Source organism: Zootoca vivipara, chromosome 3 (genome assembly GCF_965207765.1).
Source record: "Zootoca vivipara chromosome 3, rZooViv2.hap1.1, whole genome shotgun sequence".
Lineage (NCBI taxonomy): Eukaryota > Metazoa > Chordata > Lepidosauria > Squamata > Lacertidae > Zootoca > Zootoca vivipara.
In genome coordinates this window covers 114,410,749-114,433,914 of record NC_142586.1, presented here as the reverse complement: position 1 = coordinate 114,433,914, position 23,166 = coordinate 114,410,749, and the positions used below count along the sequence as shown (strand labels likewise).

Here is a 23,166-nt window from a genome sequence, read left to right as displayed (position 1 = left end):
AGGTTGTTGATATTTCTTCCGGCAATCTTAATTCCGGCTTGGGATTCATCTAGTCCAGCCTTTCGCATGATGAATTCTGCATATAAGTTAAATAAGCAGGGAGACAATATACAACCTTGTCGTACTCCTTTCCCAATTTTGAACCACTCAGTTGTTCCATATCCAGTTCTAACTGTAGCTTCTTGTCCCACATAGAGATTTCTCAGGAGACAGATGAGGTGATCAGGCACTCCCATTTCTTTAATAAAAAAATTCCTTCAGTAGCACCTTAAAGACCAACTAAGTTTTTATTTTGGTATGAGCTTTCGTGTGCATGCACACTTCTTCAGATACCTGAAGATACCTGAATTCAGGTATCTGAAGAAGTGTGCATGCACACGAAAGCTCATACCAAAATAAAACTTAGTTGGTCTTTAAGGTGCTACTGAAGGAATTTTTTTTATTTTTTTATTTTTATTTTTTTATTTTACTTCGACCCAGACCAACACGGCTACCTTACCTGTAACCATTTCTTTAAGAACTTGCCATAGTTTGCTGTGGTCGACACAGTCAAAGGCTTTTGCATAGTCAATGAAGCAGAAGTAGGCGTTTTTCTGGAACTCTCTAGCTTTCTCCATAATCCAGCGCATGTTTGCTATTTGGTCTCTGGTTCCTCTGCCCTTTCGAAATCCAGCTTGCACTTCTGGGAGTTCTCGGTCCACATACTGCTTAAGCCTGCCTTGTAGAATTTTAAGCATAACCTTGCTAGCGTGTGAAATGAGTGCAATTGTGTGGTAGTTGGAGCATTCTTTGGCACTGCCCTTCTTTGGAATTGGGATGTAGACTGATCTTCTCCAATCCTCTGGCCATTGCTGAGTTTTCCAAACTTGCTGGCATATTGGGTGTAGCACCTTAACAGCATCATCTTTTAAAATTTTAAATAGTTCAGCTGGAATATCATCACTTCCACTGGCCTTGTTATTAGCAGTGCATTCTAAGGCCCATTTGACTTCACTCTCCAAGATGTCTGGCTCAAGAAGAACTTTCATACAGAAAGCAAAACTTCCACCAGTGTTGAAATTTGAGCTCCTTACACTATGTTGGGCTCTTAAAGAAAGCTGAGACTTCAGGCATGGTACCACCATGACAACTTTCCCAGAAAGCATCCATTTATTGGAAACAGGAACCTTGTGCAATTGTTTATTTCTAGTTGAAGGTTGAAAGAGAGTCATAACAGTTTTTATGTTGAAAGAGAAAGCAAAGAATCAGAACTACCCGGTATCCTGTTTGTTTAGCTATTAGGATCTGCAATCAAACATTATCAAATATCATGCAGGTATGCGATTGTGAAATATACTCGGAGTCGAGAGTGAATTTCATGCTCTTTATTCAGCTCATATTCATCAAGGAGAAGAAGAGAAGACGAATGGCTCTTTTCCCAAAACCATCTGCTTATATACATTATTTACACAATGGGCCTTGCGTGATTGGCTACTTCAGGGCTACACCTGTGGGCCAATTATATTGTGGATTGACTTCTGCCTGCAGCCTGATTGGCTGCTCCTACAGGCCAATCAGGTAGCAGATTCACTTCTGCCAGCCGCCTGATTGGCTGCTCCAGCAGGCCAATCAGGTTGCGGATTCACTTCCACCTGGAGTTGGATTGGGTAGCTCCCGCTGATTCTGAATCCTATTGTTCTAGGATTCAGCTCAGTACATAACACCCCTCCCCTCTAAGTTCCAGTCCTGCCCGGGAAGTTGCATTCGTAGTCCCCAAGGTCTGCTGGCCGCCTCCGTGTGCGTTGTGGCCTGGGGTGTTCCTTGGTCAGGGGTTCTGGTTCTGGCTCGTGTTCCGAGGCTGCTGGCTGTGCCGGGGCTGTCTGGTCTGGCGCCACTGAACCACTAGGTTGTGACTCTGGTTCCGGTGTCCTTCCAGCCTCGGGGCGCCCCTCTGTGCCTACTGCTTCTGCTTCCCCTGCCCACCCCTCTCGCTCTACAGGCCTCACTGCCCTGCTGTCCCCTTGGGACCCCTCTGTCCCGCTCTCCTCCCGGGTTCCTCCTGGGAATCGTCGCCGTAGCTGGTCGCAGTGGCGGCGCCAACATTGCCCCCCTTCTGTTAGTACCTCGTACGACACGGGACCGGTCACCTTGGTGACTGTGGCGGGTACCCATGCTGGGCCTGCCCCAAAATTCTTTGCATACACTGGGTCCTGGGCCACAAATGTCCGGGGGTTCCTGCCTTTCCCCACCACTACCTCATCCTGAGCTCTGTCGGGGTGAAGTCGGTCCAGTCTAGTTGCAAGGCGCCGGCCCATGAGTAGTTCAGCTGGGCTCCGGCCCGTCGTTGTGCTTGGGGTGCTGTGCTGTGCTAGAAGAAATGCGGCAAGGCGGTATTCCCAGTCCCCTTGTGTTATGCGGCGGAGGCTGTCCTTGGTGGTCCGCACCATGCGCTCCGCTTGGCCATTGGTGGCAGGGTGGAATGGTGCTGAGCGGATGTGGCGGATGGCGTTCTGCGCTGTGAAGGTCTGGAACTCCTCTGACGTGAATGCGGTTCCATTGTCCGAGACGAGGGTGTCAGGGAGCCCGTGGGTTGCAAACAGCTTACGTAGTACCCGGATGGCTGCCGCCGTAGAAGTGGACGGTACCAGTGCGACCTCCAGCCATTTGGTGTAGGAATCCACCACTATGAAGAATGTTTTTCCCTGGAAGGGGCCAGCGAAGTCCACGTGCAAGCGTGACCATGGATGTTGGGCGGACTCCCAGGGCTGGACTGGGGCCCTTGGGGGATCCGGGCGGGATTCTTGGCAGGTCTGGCAGTGTTGGACCCAGGCCTCTATCTCTCTGTCAATCCCCGGCCACCACACATAACTCCTGGCAAGGGCCTTCATCCTCACTACCCCTGGGTGTGTCTCGTGTAGGGCTGTGAGGACCCTTTTGCGGAGGGGCTGGGGAACAACAACCCTGCTTCCCCATAACAGGCACCCCTTGTGGGCCGACAGTTCATGTTTGCGGTTTGTGTAGCCAGCGAATTCTGGCCCGGGGCTGCTGCTGGGCCATCCTCGCCACACCCAGTCCAGGACCCGGGAGATGACCCTATCTTTTGTGGAATGGTGCGCAACTTCTTGTGCCTGAATGGGTCGGTCGGGAAGCAGCTCCAGGGTCATAACCTCTTGCGCAGGCGCTGGGTCGGGGCCTGTTTCTGGTAGTGGTAGCCTGCTGAGGGCATCTGCGTGGCCCATCGCCTTCCCAGGGCGGTGGATTAGTGCATACTGGTAGCCGGCAAGGAAAATTGACCACCTGAGGACACGTGGAGACAACACTTGGGGGGTCTGCTTCTCGGGGGCAAACAGGCCAAGCAACGGCTTGTGGTCAGTCACTATGGTAAAGGGCCGCCCGTACAAGAAATCATGGAATTTTTTTACGCCCTTCACGATTGCCAGACCCTCCTTGTCAATCTGTGAGTAGTTTCGTTCGGCTGCAGCAAGCGTCTGGGAGAAGTATGCCACCGGCACCTCTCTTCCATCCGGGAGTTGGTGTCCCAGGACAGCACCGATGCCATAGGGAGAGGCGTCGCATGCCAGCACCACTGGCAGCCTCTCGTCGAAGTGTGCCAAGACCGAGTTTGAGACGAGCAAGTCCTTGACTGCCTGGAATGCGGCCCTTTGTCGCTGGCCCCACACCCAAGGGGCCCTTTTATCTAGGAGTCTGTGTAGGGGCTCCGCTACCGCTGCCTTATGGGGAAGGAAGGCATGGTAAAAGTTCAATAGTCCCAAGAATGACTGAAGTTCGGGCTTGCTCTTGGGCGCTGGGGCCTCACAAATGGCCCGTACCTTGTCACCGGTTGGATGGACCCCTTCTGCGTCCACCTTAAATCCCAGAAAGTCCACCTGCGGCACTCCCAGTAAACACTTTTCCCGCTTCACCTTGAGGCCCGCCGTCTGGAAACGGTGCAGGACGGAGCGGAGGCGGTCCTCAAATTCCTCTGGTGTGGGCCCGGCGATCAGTACATCATCAAAGAAGGGGGTGACGCCAGGAATCCCTTTAAGGAGAGAGTCCATTAGATTCTGGAATATGCCTGGTGCCACGCTAACGCCAAATTGCAGCCGCTTTACTCTGAATGCCCCTCTGTGCGTCACAATCGTCTGAGCCTCTGCTGTGGCTTCGTCCACAGGCAACTGTTGATACGCTTGGGCCAAGTCCAGTTTGCCAAAGATTTTTGACCCAGCCAGGGTGGCGAGGACATGGCTGACCACTGGCACTGGGTATGCATGGGCCGTGAGAGCCTTGTTTATGGTGCATTTGTAGTCTGCACAGATGCGGACCGAACCGTTAGGCTTGACGGGTGTGACAATTGGAGTTTCCCAGGGGGCGTTGGGCACCGGCTCCAGCACTCCTTGCTCCACGAGCCGGTCCAATTCCTCGTCTATGCGGGGTTTCAGGGCGAACGGGACCCGGCGGGCCTTGTGCCTGATGGGTCGTACAGCGGGGTCTAGCTGTAGGGCAATGGGGGGTCCTGTATCTCGTCCCAATGCCCCATCGAAAACCCCTGGAAACTCTTTGCATATGGCGTCCACGTCCACTTGTAAGCTAGTGCGGTTCACCCCGGTAACGGCTAGCCCCAGAGGTCCAAACCATGCCAGTCCCAGTAAGCTAACGTAGGGGCCCTTAACTACCAGCAAGTCCAATTGTTGCTTTCGCCCTCGATATTGCACCCTGAAGGTCCCCACCCCCATTGTAGGGACCTTACGTTTCTGGAAGTCCCGGAGGGTGAATGGGGCCGGCCTTAGTTTGGGACCCCCATTAGGGCACAGTTCCCTTAATGTTCGGGCCGAGATTATGGATAGAGTTGAACCCGTGTCCAGCTCCATGCGGCATGGGGCTCCCTCTATCTGTACCTCTATATAAATTTTCTCTGTGCTGGGATGGGGCAACTGGAATACCTGGTAGTCCGTGATCTCCGTTGAGTTGCCTTGGTGCATGGTGCCGTGTGACCTGGGGCTCCTGGGTCGGTCATCTGATGCTTGTCGACGGGTGAGTCGAGCCCGACACACCCGGGCGATGTGTCCCAATTTTCTGCACTGCCTGCACTCTGCGTTGCGGAAACGACAGGTCCTCCTCTCGTGGTTCTCCCCGCAGCTTGCACAGTTCCCTCCTTCTCGTCGAGGCTGCTGTGGTGTGTGTGCTGCTTGAGTGCGCCGCTGTACTCGGTGTACTTCCTCCCTGTCAGATTCGGATTCGTCGGTGAGGTCTTTGTGGTAGACCCTCGGTTGGGATGGCGGGGCCGGTCGTGCCTCTTGCGTTGACCTCTCGGCGGCTTCGGTTGCCAGGGCTTCCTCCAGAGCAATCTGGAACGTGAGGTCTTTTTTGGCGTAGAGGCGTCGTTGCAACATCTCGTCCCTCAGGCCACCGACGAGGCGGTCACGAAGCATGTTCTCCAACTCTGAGAAGTTGCATAACCGGGCAGCTTGGCGGAGGGAGGTCACAAACCCAGTTATGGTTTCCCCCGGGGCTTGCCGCTTTGCGTAGAAGGCATTTCGGCAAGCTACCACCGAGGGCTGTGGTGAAAAGTGCTCCTTCAGCCGTTCCATTATTGTTTTGTAAGAGACGGTAGCGACATCTCTAGGTGCAAGGAGAGCCCGGGCGATTTCAAACGTCTCCTCTCCACAAACGCTGAAGAATGTCGCCCTCTTCATGGCATCGTTGGTGACTTCTTTCGCTTGCAGGAGGAAGTTGAAACGGGCGGCGTACCCTTCCCAGTCTCCTGATGCTGGTTTGAATGGCAAGAAGCTGCTGTCGGTTGCCATTCTGGGTTCCTTGGGTCCTGGAGCTGAAGCCTGGATGCACGGTGCGATGCAGCGGTGCAGCAGGTGGCGGTGCTGCGGTGCAGTGCGTGGTGGCGGTCAGCTCAGCAGGATCCCACCTTCGTCGCCAGTGAAATATACTCGGAGTCGAGAGTGAATTTCATGCTCTTTATTCAGCTCATATTCATCAAGGAGAAGAAGAGAAGACGAATGGCTCTTTTCCCAAAACCATCTGCTTATATACATTATTTACACAATGGGCCTTGCGTGATTGGCTACTTCAGGGCTACACCTGTGGGCCAATTATATTGTGGATTGACTTCTGCCTGCAGCCTGATTGGCTGCTCCTACAGGCCAATCAGGTAGCAGATTCACTTCTGCCAGCCGCCTGATTGGCTGCTCCAGCAGGCCAATCAGGTTGCGGATTCACTTCCACCTGGAGTTGGATTGGGTAGCTCCCGCTGATTCTGAATCCTATTGTTCTAGGATTCAGCTCAGTACATAACAGATTGCCTCAAAAGAGAAAGGAAATATCCAAGTACTCGTAATGTACAACTTGAGCAACAGGAAGAAAAAAACCTGGATACAAGAGCGTTCATACAGAAAGCAAAACTTCTACCACTGGCAATAATCTTTGAAAATTCCTGGAGAACAGGTGAAGTTCCAGCAGACTGGAGGAGGGCAAATTTTGTCCCTATTTTCAAAAAGGGGAAAAGAGAGGACCCAAACAATTACCGCCCAGTCAGCCTGACATCAATACCAGGAAAGATTCTAGAGCAGATCATTAAGCAAACAGTCTGTGAGCACCTAGAAAGAAACTCTGTGATCACTAAAAGTCAGCATGGGTTCCTGAAAAATAAGTCATGTCAGACTAATCTGATCTCATTTTTTGACAGAATAACAAGCCTGGTAGATGAAGGGAACGCTGTGGATGTAGCCTATCTTGATTTCAGCAAGGCCTTAGACAAGGTGCCCCATGATATTCTTGTAAAGAAGCTGGTAAAATGTGGGCTAGACAATGCTACCATTCAGTGGATTTGTAACTGGCTTACTGACCGAACCCAAAGGGTGCTCATCAATGGCTCCTCCTCATCCTGGAGAGTAGTGACTAGTGGGGTGCCACAGGGTTCTGTCTTGGGCCCAGTCTTGTTCAACATCTTTATCAATGACTTGGATGATGGGCTTGAGGGCATCCTGAGCAAGTTTGCAGATGACACCAAATTGGGAGGGGTGGCTAACACCCCAGAGGACAGGATCACACTTCAGAATGACCTTAACAGATTAGACAACTGGGCCAAAGCAAACAAGATGAATTTTAACAAGGAGAAATGTAAAGTACTACACTTGGGCAAAAAAATTGAAAGGCACAAATACAGGATGGGAGACACCTGGCTTGAGAGCAGTACATGTGAAAAGGATCTAGGAGTCTTCGTAGACCACAAACTTGACATGAGTCAGCAGTGTGATGCAGCAGCTAAAAAAGCCAATGCAATTCTGGGCTGCATCAATAGGAGTATAGCATCTAGATCAAGGGAAGTAATAGTACCACTGTATTCTGCTCTGGTCAGACCTCACCTGGAGTACTGTGTCCACTTCTGGTCACCACAGTTCAAGAAGGATACAGACAAGCTGGAACGTGTCCAGAAGAGGGCAACCAAAATGGTCAAAGGCCTGGAAACGATGCCTTATGAGGAACGGCTTAGGGAGCTGGGTATGTTTAGCCTGGAGAAGAGAAGGTTAAGGGGTGATATGATAACCATGTTCAAATATATAAAAAGATGTCATATAGAGGAGGGAGAAAGGTTGTTTTCTGCTGCTCCAGAGAAGCGGACACGGAGCAATGGATTCAAACTACAAGAAAGAAAATTCCACCTAAACATTAGGAAGAACTTCCTGACAGTAAGAGCTGTTCGGCAGTGGAATTTGCTGCCAAGGAGTGTGGTGGAGTCTCCTTCTTTGGAGGTCTTTAAGCAGAGGCTTGACAGCCATCTGTCAGGAATGCTTTGATGGTGTTTCCTGCTTGGCAGCGGGTTGGACTGGATGGCCCTTGTGGTCTCTTCCAACTCTATGATTCTATGATTCTACCAGTGTTGAAATGTGAGCTTCTTACACTATGTTGGGCTCTTAAAGAAAGCTAAGACTTTAGGCATAGAACCGTAGGACAGGTCCAATAGCATTTTGCCATGCACAGCTTTCTAAATATTCTTCCTGGTTAGCATACTCTGCTGCTTTGAAAAATGGTCCTGTATGTCGTTACTGCATCCCTTCCAACTCTGCAATTCTATAATTCTATGAAAATGCAGTAGGCATTGTGATGATGGGTGCCAGTCTGAACTTTATGCATGGTTTATTTCTAAGGGTCGTGGCCTTAGAACAGTTCAATATAAAGTATTCCCCTGGTGAACTATCTGTGACCCTCGTGAACTATCTGTGACCTGGGTACAAGTGCCAATCTCATACATGACCTAGATGGAGCAGTGACCTTATGTAGTTGCAGAAAAGATTGGAGCACCAATTGGTGTATTTGCCAGAAAGACCAGGCTTTCTACCTGGAGTTTTGTAGCTGGAGGCGCGTGGCTTTGGAGGTGCGGGGGAGGGGGCGGTGATATCCCGCTACGTAACACACATGTGCAGCACCCCCACTGCGCATGCGTGTTACGTAGAGGGGTATCGTCGCCGCCCCTGGCGACTCCAATCCACGTGGTGTGGCGGGGGGATGCCACTTGGCGCTCCCACCCCCGCGACTCCCAAGCCGAGCCTCCAGCCTCCCGGTAAAAAGTCCGCGCCACAGTGGAACCCGGGGCATACTGCCCCCATTGCCCCCCCATTGCGACACCCCTGCTTCCAGTGCATAACTTCCCTCTCCTCCAACTCCCCTTTCCAGTCCAGGAAGGAGAATACAGGCTGTTTGTACCAATAGCTAAGCTGATGCAGTTCACACCCCTGCCTGGGCTGGATTTCCCCGGCAGGGCTGGGTTTCTGGGACTCCGATTACACCAGTTCCCGACAGACGGTGAAGGGGCCAGAGGCACAGCTGCATGGCAGGCCAAGCTAGTAAATAACCGCCCCGGGAGTCTCTGCTTGACAGGCCACACGCTGTGTCTTTGCAGGCAGCCCAAGCGCAGGTCATGCAAGAGTCGTGGCTCTTCTCCTTGCTGGCTTGGATATATCGGGTCTGGGTTTCTTCCTGCTTGTTTTGGAAGGAATGTCTCCACGAAGTCCTGAGCAAGGCGGGGCCTCTGGCCCACCCAAAACCACACTGGCCTAACCGGAATCGGAGATAAGAAGTTTGGGCCTGCAGCCAGACCTGGAGGATGCAAGGCCCAGGGAAAAACGCCCAGCTGAGCCGCCGAGCGTGCCTTTGAATACCCAAGGGAAATAGAAAATGATGCACATCATGGAATCTAACAACAACAAAAAAACCTTCCAGTAGCACCTTAGAGACCAACTAAGTTTGTCATTCGTATGAGCTTTCGTGTGCGTGCACACTTCTTGGATCTGCATTTTTAGGATATTTTCTCTAATTGTTATGCATGCTGTAAATTTAGAGTCCGAATTCCATAATTTTTCCCACTGGTAAACTTGAATTGACCTGCCTACATCTACTGCCCATTTTATCATTACCTTTTTGGTTAATTCATCTTTTAGTTCCCATTCCAATAGGAACTTATACATTTTCCCTAGTGGCTTCTTATTGGATCTGCATTTTTTAGGTCCTGAGGCCGGAATTGTCACAGACCCTCCAAGTGTCCAAGGATCAGTGCCAGATTTACGGATAAGCTAAACAAGCTATAGCTTAGGGCCCCACTCTCTTGGGGCCCCCCAAAAAAGTTTAAAGGGAAAAAAAACCTGGTTGTACATTTCCAAAATATAAGATAAAAAACAAATAAAATAAAACCTACATACAGCAGCAGTTCTGGTTACAGGTAGGTAGCCGTGTTGGTCTTGGTCGAAGTAAAAAAAAAATTCCTTCAGTAGCACCTTAAAGACCAACTAAGTTTTTATTTTGGTATGAGCTTTCGTGTGCATGCACTCTGCACTTCAATCGGGAGAAAGCCGCACTCGCAGAGCTCAGGCGATGCTGGATTTCGGCATCAGTGTTGGAGGGTATGCTCTCATGGGGGCCCCTTCGCAACCAGCAACGAGGTCTGGGTAACCACTGTTATCTTCTTCAATGGGGTTGTTCCACAATAGATCACCACACCTTTACAACATCTGTGCTATGGACTCTAGCTTCGGGATTGTTGAATCACAGAATTGCAGAGTTGGAAGGGACCCCAAGAGTCACCTAGTCCAATTCGCTGTTGAAATATATACAACAACAACAAAAGCAATTTGAGTCATGCAACTCCCAATTGGGTCTACTAGATCCAAAAAAATTAAGCAATGTGGATTCAAGTTGCTTCCGGGGCGCCTCTGGGATTAGGGGCACCGATGCTTCATGAGTTTCATAGTAGATCTGCCCCTGCGTGCAAATAGAAAAGCATCATGAAAAATGGAGATGGCACAGCAGTGTAGTGGTTAGAGAGCCAGGCTAGAACATGGGAGAATAGGGTTCAAATCCTGACTTGGCCATGGAGCTCAGTTGGTGACTTTGGAAGCCCATCTCTGCCTCTCAGCCTAATTTACCTCACAGGGTTGTTGTGAAGATGAACTGCGGAGGGAGGGAACCTACCTTTGAGAAAAGTGTGAGATATAATAAATGGTTTCAATGGCTACTGGCTATGATGAATATGGTGATGATGAATTTATTAATCAACTTCTCTACAATCGTCTCAAGGTGCTTTACAGTAAAAACGGGGGGAAATAAACCAGTTTATTTTATTATTTTTGTGTATAATTTTTATTAAGTTTTTATTTTACATTTTAGAATTTTCATTTGTACAACCTTAAAATTTCAACGACCTCCCTTCTTCCATGGTTCAATATGCTTGCCATAGATCCTTGCATATTTTACATAAACTAAACCATTCAGTATTCCATTTTTACATCCATCAAAACTTGAAATAAACCAGTTTAAACCAGTTACGCACACCCACACACCACATATACATTTAAAACAGAACTAAATCCATACAAATTGGTCTTTCATGACAAAAACCCATTTATCCAGCTGCAAAAGCCTGTTGGAATTTTTTTTAATGTAGATGTTTGGCACCTGTCGCATCTCAAGAGGAATGTGATGCCACAGAATAGGGGCAGACACACGGAAGGTCCTCTCTGAGCTACTGTGGATCATTGGTGCTTGCAGGAGAAACCCTCCCAACCACAGTGATCTACTGTGTGGATAAGGGATGAATAACCTGGTCCTAAGTTGGATAGGCTTTTATATGTTAGTACCAACACCTTGAACTTGGCCCAGTAGCAGATTGGTGGCCCGTGTGAATCCCGCAAGCAGGGGGTATATGCTGAGGATAGTCTCCAGAACACAACTTGTTTGGGAGGGCGAAGGCTTGAGGGGGGTGGTTTGGGGTTTTTTTTGTATAAGGCTGCAGTTCTTGGAGGTTGTGGGCATTTGTACACTTCAGTGCTGTGAGAATTCTTTGTGGGTAGAAAATGTATGTTGTTTCAAAGGCCAAGATATTGAACCAGTCAGGCTGTTTGGATGGTGCTGTGTGGAATAAACATTCTTGAATTGCAGGGGGTTGGACTAGATGACCCTCGGGTACCACGCAGCTCTACCATTCTGTGATTCTAAGTAACCTAGGTTGTCTGTTCTGCTGGCATTTTGAAGTGGTGAATTATCCGCTGAATTATCAGGTCTGTTCTGAAAATCTCAATTCAAAACTCCCCATTTGAAACAGATCATGGTGGCTAGTTTTGCAAGCAGATTTTGCCATGTCTGTGAAGAAATGTCCTCCACCCTTGCTTATTATGGGCATTGTTAACCCACATTGACTCTTTGTCCCCGGTGACCGAGACTGGGCTCTGTTATTTTGCAATTGTGGGCATTACCCTTCTCGAGTTTCGCAACACTTTCTCCAAATACTGCAATGACAAAATCACAAAATCGATGCGTTCTGGAGCTGGGGCTAGCTGTTGCAGCCCGAATCAAGGTTACTATTTGGTTCACCTCCCATGCCCCAGCCCTGCCACCTTTTTGGAAGCACCATAGCTCATTGGTAGAGAATCATAGAGTTGGAGGAGACCACAAGGGCCATCCAGTCCAACCCCCTGCCAAGCAGGAAACACCATCAAAGCATTCTTGACATATGCCTGTCAAGCCTCTGCTTAAAGACCTCCAAAGAAGGAGACTCCACCACACTCCTTGGCAGCAAATTCCACTGCCAAACAGCTCTTACTGTCAGGAAGTTCTTCCTAATGTTTAGGTGGAATCTTCTTTCTAGTAGTTTGAATCCATTGCTCCGTGTCCGCTTCTCTGGAGCAGCAGAAAACAACCTTTCTCCCTCCTCTCTATGACATCCTTTCACATATTTGAACATGGCTATCATATCACCCCTTAACCTTCTCTTCTCCAGGCTAAACATACCCAGCTCCCTAAGCCGTTCCTCATAAGGCATTGTTTCCAGGCCTTTGATCATTTTGGTTGCCCTCTTCTGGACACGTCCCAGCTTGTCAATATCCTTCTTGAACTGTGATGCCCAGAACTGGACACAGTATTCCAGGTGAGGTCTGACCAGAGCAGAATACAGTGGTACTATTACTTCCCTAGATCTAGATGCTATACTCCTATTGATGCAGCGCAGAATTGCATTGGCTTTTTTAGCTGCTGCATCACACTGTGTAGCGACTGAGGAGGGAGCACAAAGCATCAATTTTGTTACAGGAGGCCCCAGGTTTAATCTCTGATAGGGATGGGAATCTTCCTGGTCTGAAACTCTGGAGAGCTTGCTGCCAGACAAAACTGAGATAGGTGGATCACTGGCTCCTTATAAGGCATCTTCCTGGGTTCCTGGGTTTTTAAACTTTAACCTGCTCTGGCAAGAAAATGAGTTCCAGGCAGGGTGGATAAAAATCAATGATTTTTATTTTTTTAAAAATATAGAATCATAGAATCATAGAGTTGGAAGAGACCACAAGGGCCATCCAGTCCAACCCCCTGCCAAGCAGGAAACACCATCAAAGCATTCCTGACAGATGGCTGTCAAGCCTCTGCTTAAAGACCTCCAAAGAAGGAGACTCCACCACACTCCTTGGCAGCAAATTCCACTGCCGAACAGCTCTTACTGTCAGGAAGTTCTTCCTAATGTTTAGGTGGAATTTTCTTTCTTGTAGTTTGAAGCCGTTGCTCCGTGTCCGCTTCTCTGGAGCAGCAGAAAACAACCTTTCTCCCTCCTTTATATGACATCCTTTTATATATTTGAACATGGTTATCATATCACCCCTTAACCTTCTCTTCTCCAGGCTAAACATACCCAGCTCCCTAAGCCGTTCCTCATAAGGCATCGTTTCCAGGCCTTTGACCATTTTGGTTGCCCTCTTCTGGACACGTTCCAGCTTATCAGTATCCTTCTTGAACTGTGGTGCCCAGAACTGGACACAATACTCCAGGTGAGGTCTGACCAGAGCAGAATACAGTGGTACTATTACTTCCCTTGATCTAGATGCTATACTCCTATTGATGCAGCCCAGAATTGCATTGGCTTTTTTAGCTGCTGCATCACACTGCTGACTCATGTCAAGTTTGTGGTCAACCAAAACTCCTAGATCCTTTTCACATGTACTGCTCTCAAGCCAGGTGTCTCCCATCCTGTATCTGTGCCTTTCATTTTTTTTGCCCAAGTGTAGCACTTTACATTTCTCCTTGTTAAAATTCATCTTGTTTGCTTTGGCCCAGTTGTCTAATCTGTTAAGGTCATTCTGAAGTGTGATCCTGTCCTCTGGGGTGTTAGCCACCCCTCCCAACTTGGTGTCATCTGCAAACTTGCTCAGGATTCCCTCAAGCCCATCATCCAAGTCATTGATAAAGATGTTGAACAAGACTGGGCCCAAGACAGAACCCTGTGGCACCCCACTAGTCACTACTCTCCAGGATGAGGAGGAGCCATTGATGAGCACCCTTTGGGTTCGGTCAGTAATCCAGCTACAAATCCACTGAATGGTAGCATTGTCTAGCCCACATTTTACCAGCTTCTTTACAAGAATATCATGGGGCACCTTGTCAAAGGCCTTGCTGAAATCAAGATAGGCTACATCCACAGCGTTCCCTTCATCTACCAGGCTTGTAATTCTGTCAAAAAATGAGATCAGATTAGTCTGACATGACTTATTTTTCAGGAACCCATGCTGACTTTTAGTGATCACAGAGTTTCTTTCTAGGTGCTCACAGACTGTTTGCTTAATGATCTGCTCTAGAATCTTTCCTGGTATTGATGTCAGGCTGACTGGGCGGTAATTGTTTGGGTCCTCTCTTTTCCCCTTTTTGAAAATAGGGACAACATTTGCCCTCCTCCAGTCTGCTGGAACTTCGCCTGTTCTCCAGGAATTTTCAAAGATTATTGCCAGTGGTTCTGAAATCACCTCTGCCAGTTCTTTTAATACTCTTGGATGTAGTTCATCTGGCCCTGGAGACTTGAATACATCTAAACTAGCCAAGTATTCTTGTACTACCTCCTTACTTATTCTGGGCTGTGTTTCCCCTGCTGAATCATCTGCTCCATATTCTTCAGGTCGGGCGTTGTTTTCTTTCTTGGAGAAGACTGAGGCAAAGAAGGCATTGAGGAGTTCTGCCCTTTCTCTGTCCCCTGTTTGCATTTCACCATCTTCTCCTCTGAGTGACCCCACTGTTTCCTTGTTTTTCCTTTTGCTACGGACATACCCATAAAAGCCCTTTTTGTTGCTTTTAACCTCTCTGGCGAGCCTGAGTTCATTCTGTGCTTTAGCTTTTCTGACTTTGTCTCTACACGTGCTGGCTATATGTTTGAATTCCTCTCTGGAGATTTCCCCCCTTTTCCATTTTTTGTACATATCCCTTTTAAATCTTAACTCAGTCAAAAGTTCTTTAGATAGCCAGCCTGGCTTCTTTAGGCACCTTCCATGTTTCCGTCTCATTGGTATTGCCTGAAGTTGTGCTTTTAATATCTCCCTTTTAACAAACTCCCAACCATCATGAACTCCCTTCCCTTTTAGTATTACTGTCCATGGGATTTCACCCAGCGTTTCCCTAAGTTTTCTGAAGTCGGCTTTCTTAAAGTCTAGAATTTGGACCTTAGTATGCTTGGTTGCTCCTTTCCGCTGGATAATAAACTCCAGAAGAGCATGGTCACTCCCACCTAATGATCCTGCCACTTCTACCCCACTAACCAAGTCATCACTATTGGTTAGGACCAGATCTAAAATGGCTGATCCTCTTGTTGCTTCTCCCACTTTCTGGACAATGAAGTTGTCTGCAAGGCCAGTGAGGAATCTGTTCGACCTTATGCTCTTGGCTGAGTTTGACATCCAACAAATATCAGGATAGTTGAAATCCCCCATTACTACTATCTCACTTCCTTTGGAATGCTTGGCCATCTGTTCCAGGAAGGCATCATCTGTGTCCTCAGTTTGGCTTGGGGATCTATAGTAAACTCCCACAATGAGATCACTGTTGTTTTTCTCTCCCTTAATTTTGACCCAGATACTCTCAATTTGGCTTTGAAGTTTTAAATCCTGGATCTCTTCACAGGTATACATATCCCTAACATATAAAGCTACTCCTCCTCCTTTCCTGTTTGGTCTATTTCTCTTAAATAGATTGTATCCCTCTATTACTACATTCCAGTCATGAGACTCATCCCACCAGGTTTCAGTGATGCCTATTATGTCATATTTAGTTTGCTGTACCAAGAGCTCAAGTTCATCTTGTTTATTTCCCATGCTCTGTGCATTAGTATACAGACATTGAAGACCGTTGATCATTCCCCCATGTCTCTTATTTAAGGATATTTTCGTCCCACCACTAGGTCTGCATGCTGCTTGCTCCATTTGGTCCTTGACATTTGGATGATCATCTTCAGCATTTGATAGACTCCTACCTTCAGGACCACTGTCTCCCTCCCCCACATAAGTCAGTTTAAAGCCCTCCTGATGAGGTTTTTGAGTTTTGTGGCAAAAACATTCCTCCCAACTTTTGTGAGGTGCAGTCCATCACTTGCCAGAAGTCCATCATCAAGAAACTGCAGACCGTGATCTAGGAATCCAAACCGTTCCTGTTTGCACCATTTGCGAAGCCAGTTGTTCACTTCCCCTATTTTTCCCTCTCTCCCTGGGCCATGTCGTTCAACTGGGAGGACAGAAGAGATGACAATTTGTGCATCTAATTGCTTCAACTTCCTGCCCAGAGCCTCATAATCATTTTTGATCTTCTGTAAGCTATGGCTTGCAGTGTCATTGGTTCCCACATGCACCAAAAGGAAGGGGTATTTGTCGGTGGGTTTTATTATTCCTTGCAGCCGTTCTGTTACATCTTTGATCTTGGCCCCAGGTAGACAGCACACCTCTCGAGACATCTTGTCAGGCCCACAGATCACTGCTTCTGTACCCCTCAGTAGGGAATCCCCAATCACCACTACACGCCTCTTCAGAGGCTTGGTTGGGATTCTTCTATGTGCTGTCCCTTCCAAGGTTACCTGCATATTTCCAGAGGACTGACTTGGTTGCTCGTCTTCATATTCCTCATCAACTGTGATGAGGGAGAGATCCTCAGGTGGAGTCTGTTCCTCGTCTTCCATGAGCACTTCAAAACGGTTGTTTAATTCTAAGCACTCAGAGCGATCCCTGGGCCTTCTACTTCTATGAGTCACGTTCCTCCATACATCTGGCTGCTGTGTTGGGGAACTGACCTCCTCCTCAGGGAGATCCCCTGTCTCCTCCTTGGTGCAGACAGTGTGCTCTGCTGCATCCAAGAAAAGCTCCAGCTCTTTAATTCTCTGGAGCGTAGATACACGCCCCTGAAGCTGCTGCACCTTCTCTTCCAGAAGGGCAACCTTGTTTTCTAGTAGGGCAACCAACTTGCAATTGTTGCAAGTGTAGCTACCCACATCCTTTGGCAAGAAAACAAACATTGCACAGGAATTGCAGGTGACAATGGTTGTTCCCTCCACCTCCATCTTGAAAACCTTGAGGTCAAGGGGGAAAGAGGAAGAGGCCTAGGTCCCCCCTAACAAACGTATGAGACTTGCTGCCCTAGGTCAAAAAGATGGGTAAAACTGCACTCCAAGCTCTGACTAGCTCCGCCCACAGCTAATCACCTGAACTTCCTGACTCACACTTCTAGGTGAAAGGTCACAGCCAGAAACAAACAAGGTCACAGCCAGAAACAAACACCCACACAAGCCTGGACAGTCACCCAAATCCAAGAGGCAGCAGCCCTAGAAAACCAGCACAAGCACACAAACAAGTAAGAAAACAAATAAGCACACAAACTTACTCACACACAGCCCCAAAAGACAAAACCACAAAACCTACAGAGTGTCTCCCAAGCTCAGCTCACCTTCTGCTCCTTCCTCAGTCACTGCACTCCAAGCTCTGACTAGCTCCGCCCACAGCTAATCACCTGAACTTCCTGACTCACACTTCTAGGTGAAAGGTCACAGCCAGAAACAAACAAGGTCACAGCCAGAAACAAACACCCACACAAGCCTGGACAGTCACCCAAATCCAAGAGGCAGCAGCCCTAGAAAACCAGCACAAGCACACAAACAAGTAAGAAAACAAATAAGCACACAAACTTACTCACACACAGCCCCAAAAGACAAAACCACAAAACCTACAGAGTGTCTCCCAAGCTCAGCTCACCTTCTGCTCCTTCCTCAGTCACTGCACTCCAAGCTCTATATATATCAGATTTTTAAAAATATTTAAGTTGGATTTTTTAAAATTTAAACTGGATTTTTAAAATAAAATGCTTATGGAGGAAAAAATCTTTCTAAAGATTATTTTCTGTTTAATTTACATTATAGTCCAAAGGCTATTCATCAGGAAATAAGTATTTGTTTTAAGTTTTTCATGTGTGCTAAAACTCAGTCTAATTGTGTCAATTGTGTTGTTGTTGTTTTAAAAATCATTTAACCACATCAGTTAACAAACATGGATACATATGCTATAATGTTACTGTTTTAGTTAAATAAATTGTTTAAATTGTTATTAAGGAAATGATTATTTCCCCCCTTCCAATAAAGTACAGCAGAAGAGTTGTCCAAATCTAAACAGTTAACTTATTAAACCTCACAATAATTTCATAATTATCTGTCAATGTATTTCTAATTGTTTGAACTGTATCCAAGGGCCTTCTGGCGGTTCCCTCATTGCGAGAAGCCAAGTTGCAGGGAACCAGGCAGAGGGCCTTCTCGGTGGTGGCGCCCGCCCTGTGGAACGCCCTCCCGTCAGATGTCAAAGAGAAAAACAGCTACCAGATTTTAGAAGACATCTGAAGGCAGCCCTGTTTAGGGAGGCTTTTAATGGTTAATAGATTATTTTATTTCATTTTTCTGTTGGAAGCCGCCCAGAGTGGCTGGGGAAACCCATCCAGATGGGCGGGGTATAAATAATAAATTATTATTATTATTATTATTATTATTATTATTATTATTATTATTATTATTATCATTATCACCCAATAACATTAACCTTATATTCTGTAAAAAAATTCCTTCAGTAGCACCTTAAAGACTAACTAAGTTTTTATTTTGGTATGAGCTTTCATGTGCATGCACACTTATATTCTGTGTCCTGGTATTTCATTCTCTTTGAGGGGTTGGTTCTGGGGTCTCGACATGCAACTACAAACCTAGGAGACAAATCTCTTGAATTTGCTTTTATTGCAAGGGAATACGCTCATAGTCTCATTGTAAATGTTGCAAAAGCTCCTTCATTTTGAGCCAGATTCTCTGGTGAATAAACAGAAGAGATCTCCAGCTGGGGGATGATGCATGATCCAGTAGCTCTCAAAGTTGAGGGAACACATCCCTTTTTTCAAAGGATCCTGGGTCAGCAGGCAGCAATTAGTCTTCTATCACATTGGGCTTAAAAGCAAACAACAAGAATTATTTCACCATTTCATTGCCAAGTCACAATGTTTGAGACATGGAAAAAGCAAAGGAAGCAATGTTGGCCCATCAGAAACATACCAAAAGCCCACTAGGTAACTCTGTCAATCTCAGTTTCTCACTTTCACCATTTTAAGTTCAGTTTCCACCATTGGTATGCAAATTTTGTTTTTTAAGAAGTCCTTCCTGAACTTTCGCAAGCCTTGTGACATTAACTGGGCCACCAATTGTGCAATTAAAAGACTACATATATATTGGCAATGTGCCTTTCATACTCTGAGCAGTTAACAAGTTACGTACTTGATACACAGTGTGTAACTAATGGGATATGCAAATAGTACTCATTTGCCCATTAAACTGAAATTGCATGTACTTCGTAAACTGTCTTAGTTATACTTAGCACAACCAGTGCCTGTTCAATTAACACATTACATAATTAAGATAATTATAAATCTAGTAAACTGCATAATCAGTAATTCCCTTCAAGAACAGTGAAAATGTACATGCTTCTACATTGTTATTTTTTGGTCTTCTAGATTTGGGAAGAAATAGAATGATTGTTACAAGTCGAAGGAAGGAAGGAAGAGAGTTTTTGTACGGATCAAGTTTTCCGGTAATGGAGAAGAATTTAAATGGAAAAATTGAATGGATATTAACAGAGGATAAATGCTAAATTAGAGGATGCTAAACCTGAATCCGATGTCAAAATTATAAAGATAGAGAGGAAGCTGAAGCGCTCAAGAAGATGATAGTGCAGGGCAGAATAAATGGGCAATTAATAGTGAAAGGTAATGTAAAAAACTTGTAGACAATAATAAAGAACTTGTCATTGTTTTATGTATTTATTTATATAGCCGGCATCACAGCTCCCCTTCATGCTAAGTAAAACAACACACCAATTCCTTAAAAGAGTTAACTGGGAGATATGGATAATCAGTGTAAACGATATAGGATTCCCATCATAGGGATAAAAGAAAAAGTAGAAGGCTACTTTTAATCTTCTTAAGACCTTAAAGGCCTTTGGGGTCTACTTCGTTTTGCTTTTAAAATGAGAATCCCAAGATCCATTGAGCAGAGATCGGTGCAAAGGTCTGCAAATCCTGAAGTATATTTTGCCTACTCGTGAGCAAGAAGTTGTGGGCATCCACTAAGACAATGGATATGGCATTTGAGGCTTCTTAGTTGTGCTAACCGTGGGCACACTCACAAAACACATCCAAAGAAATCTTATGCCTCTGTAACCGTCATATCTTCCTGGGACCCAGAGTTTGTTAAAGGTGCTAGGAGCTGGCAATCTTTGAACAGCCCTGTAATAACTCTCGGCACCCTTAACCAATAATGATGATGATAATGATAATGATGCAAAAACATCCCCTCAAAAATCGAATGGCAGACTAAATTGTTAGAATACCTACAGTCAGGAAGGATAACCGGGTTAGTGAGAGGGAACCCGATACAAGATGTTAATAAAGAAAGAATAGTAATCAAGGAATATCCCAAAGGTTACTGAGATGACAAAAGCTTTGTGGCAGATACTGAATGATTCTTGTAACATAAGGTAATATTGGAGGAAACCAGAATCAAAAAGGAGAAAAAGGAGATGTCTTCTAAAAGTCAGATAGTTGTTTATTTCCACCATCGAGAAGGCCCTCTGCCTGGTTCCCAAAGTTGTTGACATGTATGTTGTCCATGTGACCTAGATGTGTATACAACTGGAATGTGGTCTCCACCCAGTGTTGCATCTGTCTCTTGGGTGTGAAAGGCCTGAGCTGCACCTTTAACCATGTTGTTTGGGCACCTATTGAATTCCCCTTTCAGCAAAGCTTTCCAGGTGAAGATCTTTATCTCAGCCTGCACCTGCAACGGGAGCATTTTGAACCAGTGACATCAGGGGAGTGTTGTGACAGGTGCGGGAACCAAGTAGTCAACTGATTCCAGTTGGGTTCACGTGCTCCTTGAGTTCTGCAAAGGCAACGTGAAAGAGGACAGCCAGGGCTGACCTCTGGACTGGTTGCAAGGAAGAAAGCAGACTGGTGGGGATTTTTGAATTCAAACTGAGCTTAGTGGGGAATTGCCCCATTTGCTCCAACAGGCTAGCCTCCACTTTTTTAAAAAATAAAATAAAAAATCATAGAATAATTTTTAAACATTTGCATTGTTTTTATATGTGGAATTGTCCTTGGTTTGTACAAATGTGCCAGATATATGGAAATATATACACTAGTGGCCAAAATTGTGGAAACCTTTTGGGAAAAAGTGTATTTCTGAGGTTTGATGGCTCATAAGACCATTTCTTTGGGGAATAATATCATAAAATTATATATCATTGGAAAGATAATTTAATGAAGAATGTAATGCAACAAAGTTTGTTCAGTTATCTGTATTCCATCAAAAGTTATAGCCAAATAACCAGAAAAAGGAAGCATAACTTGCTTAGGTTGAGATGCAGTAGCTTTCCTTCATTTGAATGTAGCCAATGAGCACGAGCGTTTAGAGAGCCAATCAGGAGTTACGAACCATCAAACCTCAGAAACACACTTTTCCCAAAAGGTTTCCACAATTTTGGCCCCTAGTGTAGCTATAGAATTGCACAGTTACCTAAATAAGCATTGCACTGTAAGTCATTTTAATCTTTTATCCATAGAAGCCCTGGAGAATGGCTTTTTGATGTGCAAACTATAAATCTTATAGCAAAGCATGCAAATATACCTGACGTGCAAATTATGGTAAACATGCAAAGAAATGTATAGTTAACTCTAGCAAGCATCTCAAAACTTTTGTTATTGCTCCTCCCCTGCAGAACAAAGGTATCAGAGACACATAATTAAGCTGCTTTCTCAGTTCAGTAGATCCCTTAGGCTGAATCCAGGATAGCAAATGACTGCTCAAGTAAAATACCAACTTAAAAACACTGGGGAGGGTAAGTAGGAGGTCATCATGAATACCGAGATAGAAATCAGTTTAGTCCAGTAATATATTCTGGATTTCACGGCGACTTTCATTGTGGAAGGTTGTGCAGGGTTTCTTTTAAGCTCTGATCTGGACTTCTGGAATTCAGAGTACTGGAGGTGGGGGGCGGGCGACCAAATGTGTTTCCTAGGAAGTGAGTTCCATTAAATTTGATGGAAATGATGGACTTAGGATGGCAGCTTGAAGTCCCTCAAATCAGGGGCTTCTTACAGGGGCAAAACTAGGCTTTATTTCACCCGTTTGCCACCCCACACAAACATTTGCATACACACATACACAAGCACAGGCTGAGAAGCTCAATGGCACCCCTTGGAGGCTTCACCTGGGGCAAAGAACAAAAACCCAACTAACCACCACCATAGCTCTATCTTCTCAGCATGCTCCATTCAGAAGGTGCTGGGGAGGGAAGAACCCTGGCAACTTGTACAACTTCTCTGTTGGCGAGCTGAAGTTACCTTTTGCAACATTTCCTCACAATTCCGCATTTTCCGATCTGAACCATGGGAGAGGGACACTTGAAAAGTTTGCAAGCACCATTGGCTTCATAGCATTGCCGCCTGCTATTTGGTTTGAAAAAGGCAAATCCTGCGGAAGGTGGGGGGGGGGGGAGAGAAAGAGATCACTGTCCACTGCGGAGAGCAAAGTCAATTAGGAAGAGGAAGAAAATGAGGCACAAGTTCACAGCCTTTATGAGAGGAGTAGGGAAACCCAGAACCACCTGGAAGTTGCATCCCAACTTCCTGGAGAGCCACTGCTATGCAGTTTCCAGCCTTTCCCAACCTTGTGCCCCCAGAAGTTGTTGGACTACAATTCCCATTGTCCCTGACCTAGCTGTCTAGGAAACCTTGGAGGTTTTTAAGCAGAGGTTGGATGCTTTAGCTGAGATTCCTGCATTTCAAGGGGGTTGGACTAGGTGACCCTTGGGACCCTTCCAACTCTACCTTCTGTAGTAGAAAAGCTAGATAGAAATGCTCCTTTCCTTTGCGAGGAGATAGAACATCTCAATACCTTTCTTCCTTCCACTTGGCTGGACCAGCCTCTCTCTCCCTTCTTTACTCTCCACCCCTTACCTGAGGAAGCCAGGAGCAGCACAGACAAAACAGCCCAGCACAGGTGAATAATCTTCATGGCTCAGTTGGGATGGACTGATGCAGCGAAGCTGAATGCAGTGTTACAAGCCAGACAGGTGCCCAGTGTTTATTGGAGGAGGGCTGGGGTGGCCGTATTTGTAGGCTCCTTGAGAAGTAGTTTCCTCCTCCTGCCTTGGAAAGTCCAGCATGGCATCACCGTGACCTGAAACAAGGTGGGGCCGCTGTCCAAGGCATAAGCACACTGGCTTAACCTGGTTTTGTCCTGTTGCAAGACCTGGAGGATGCAAAACCCAGATCAAATCACTGAAGGTGTATCTCCCTCTGAATACCAGAGAGAGG

At 46.4% G+C, this 23,166-nt stretch overlaps 1 long non-coding RNA gene across 1 annotated transcript; it reads right to left on the bottom strand.

Moving 5' to 3' along the window:
* Nucleotides 1–18,519: 18,519 nt before the first annotated feature.
* On the bottom strand, nucleotides 18,520–22,922 carry LOC118083118 (uncharacterized). The gene is made up of 3 exons (XR_015949240.1): nucleotides 22,807–22,922; nucleotides 22,192–22,321; nucleotides 18,520–18,742 (listed from the first exon to the last, which is right to left on the bottom strand). It is a non-coding gene; the product is annotated as an uncharacterized LOC118083118 (long non-coding RNA).
* Nucleotides 22,923–23,166: the final 244 nt, after the last annotated feature.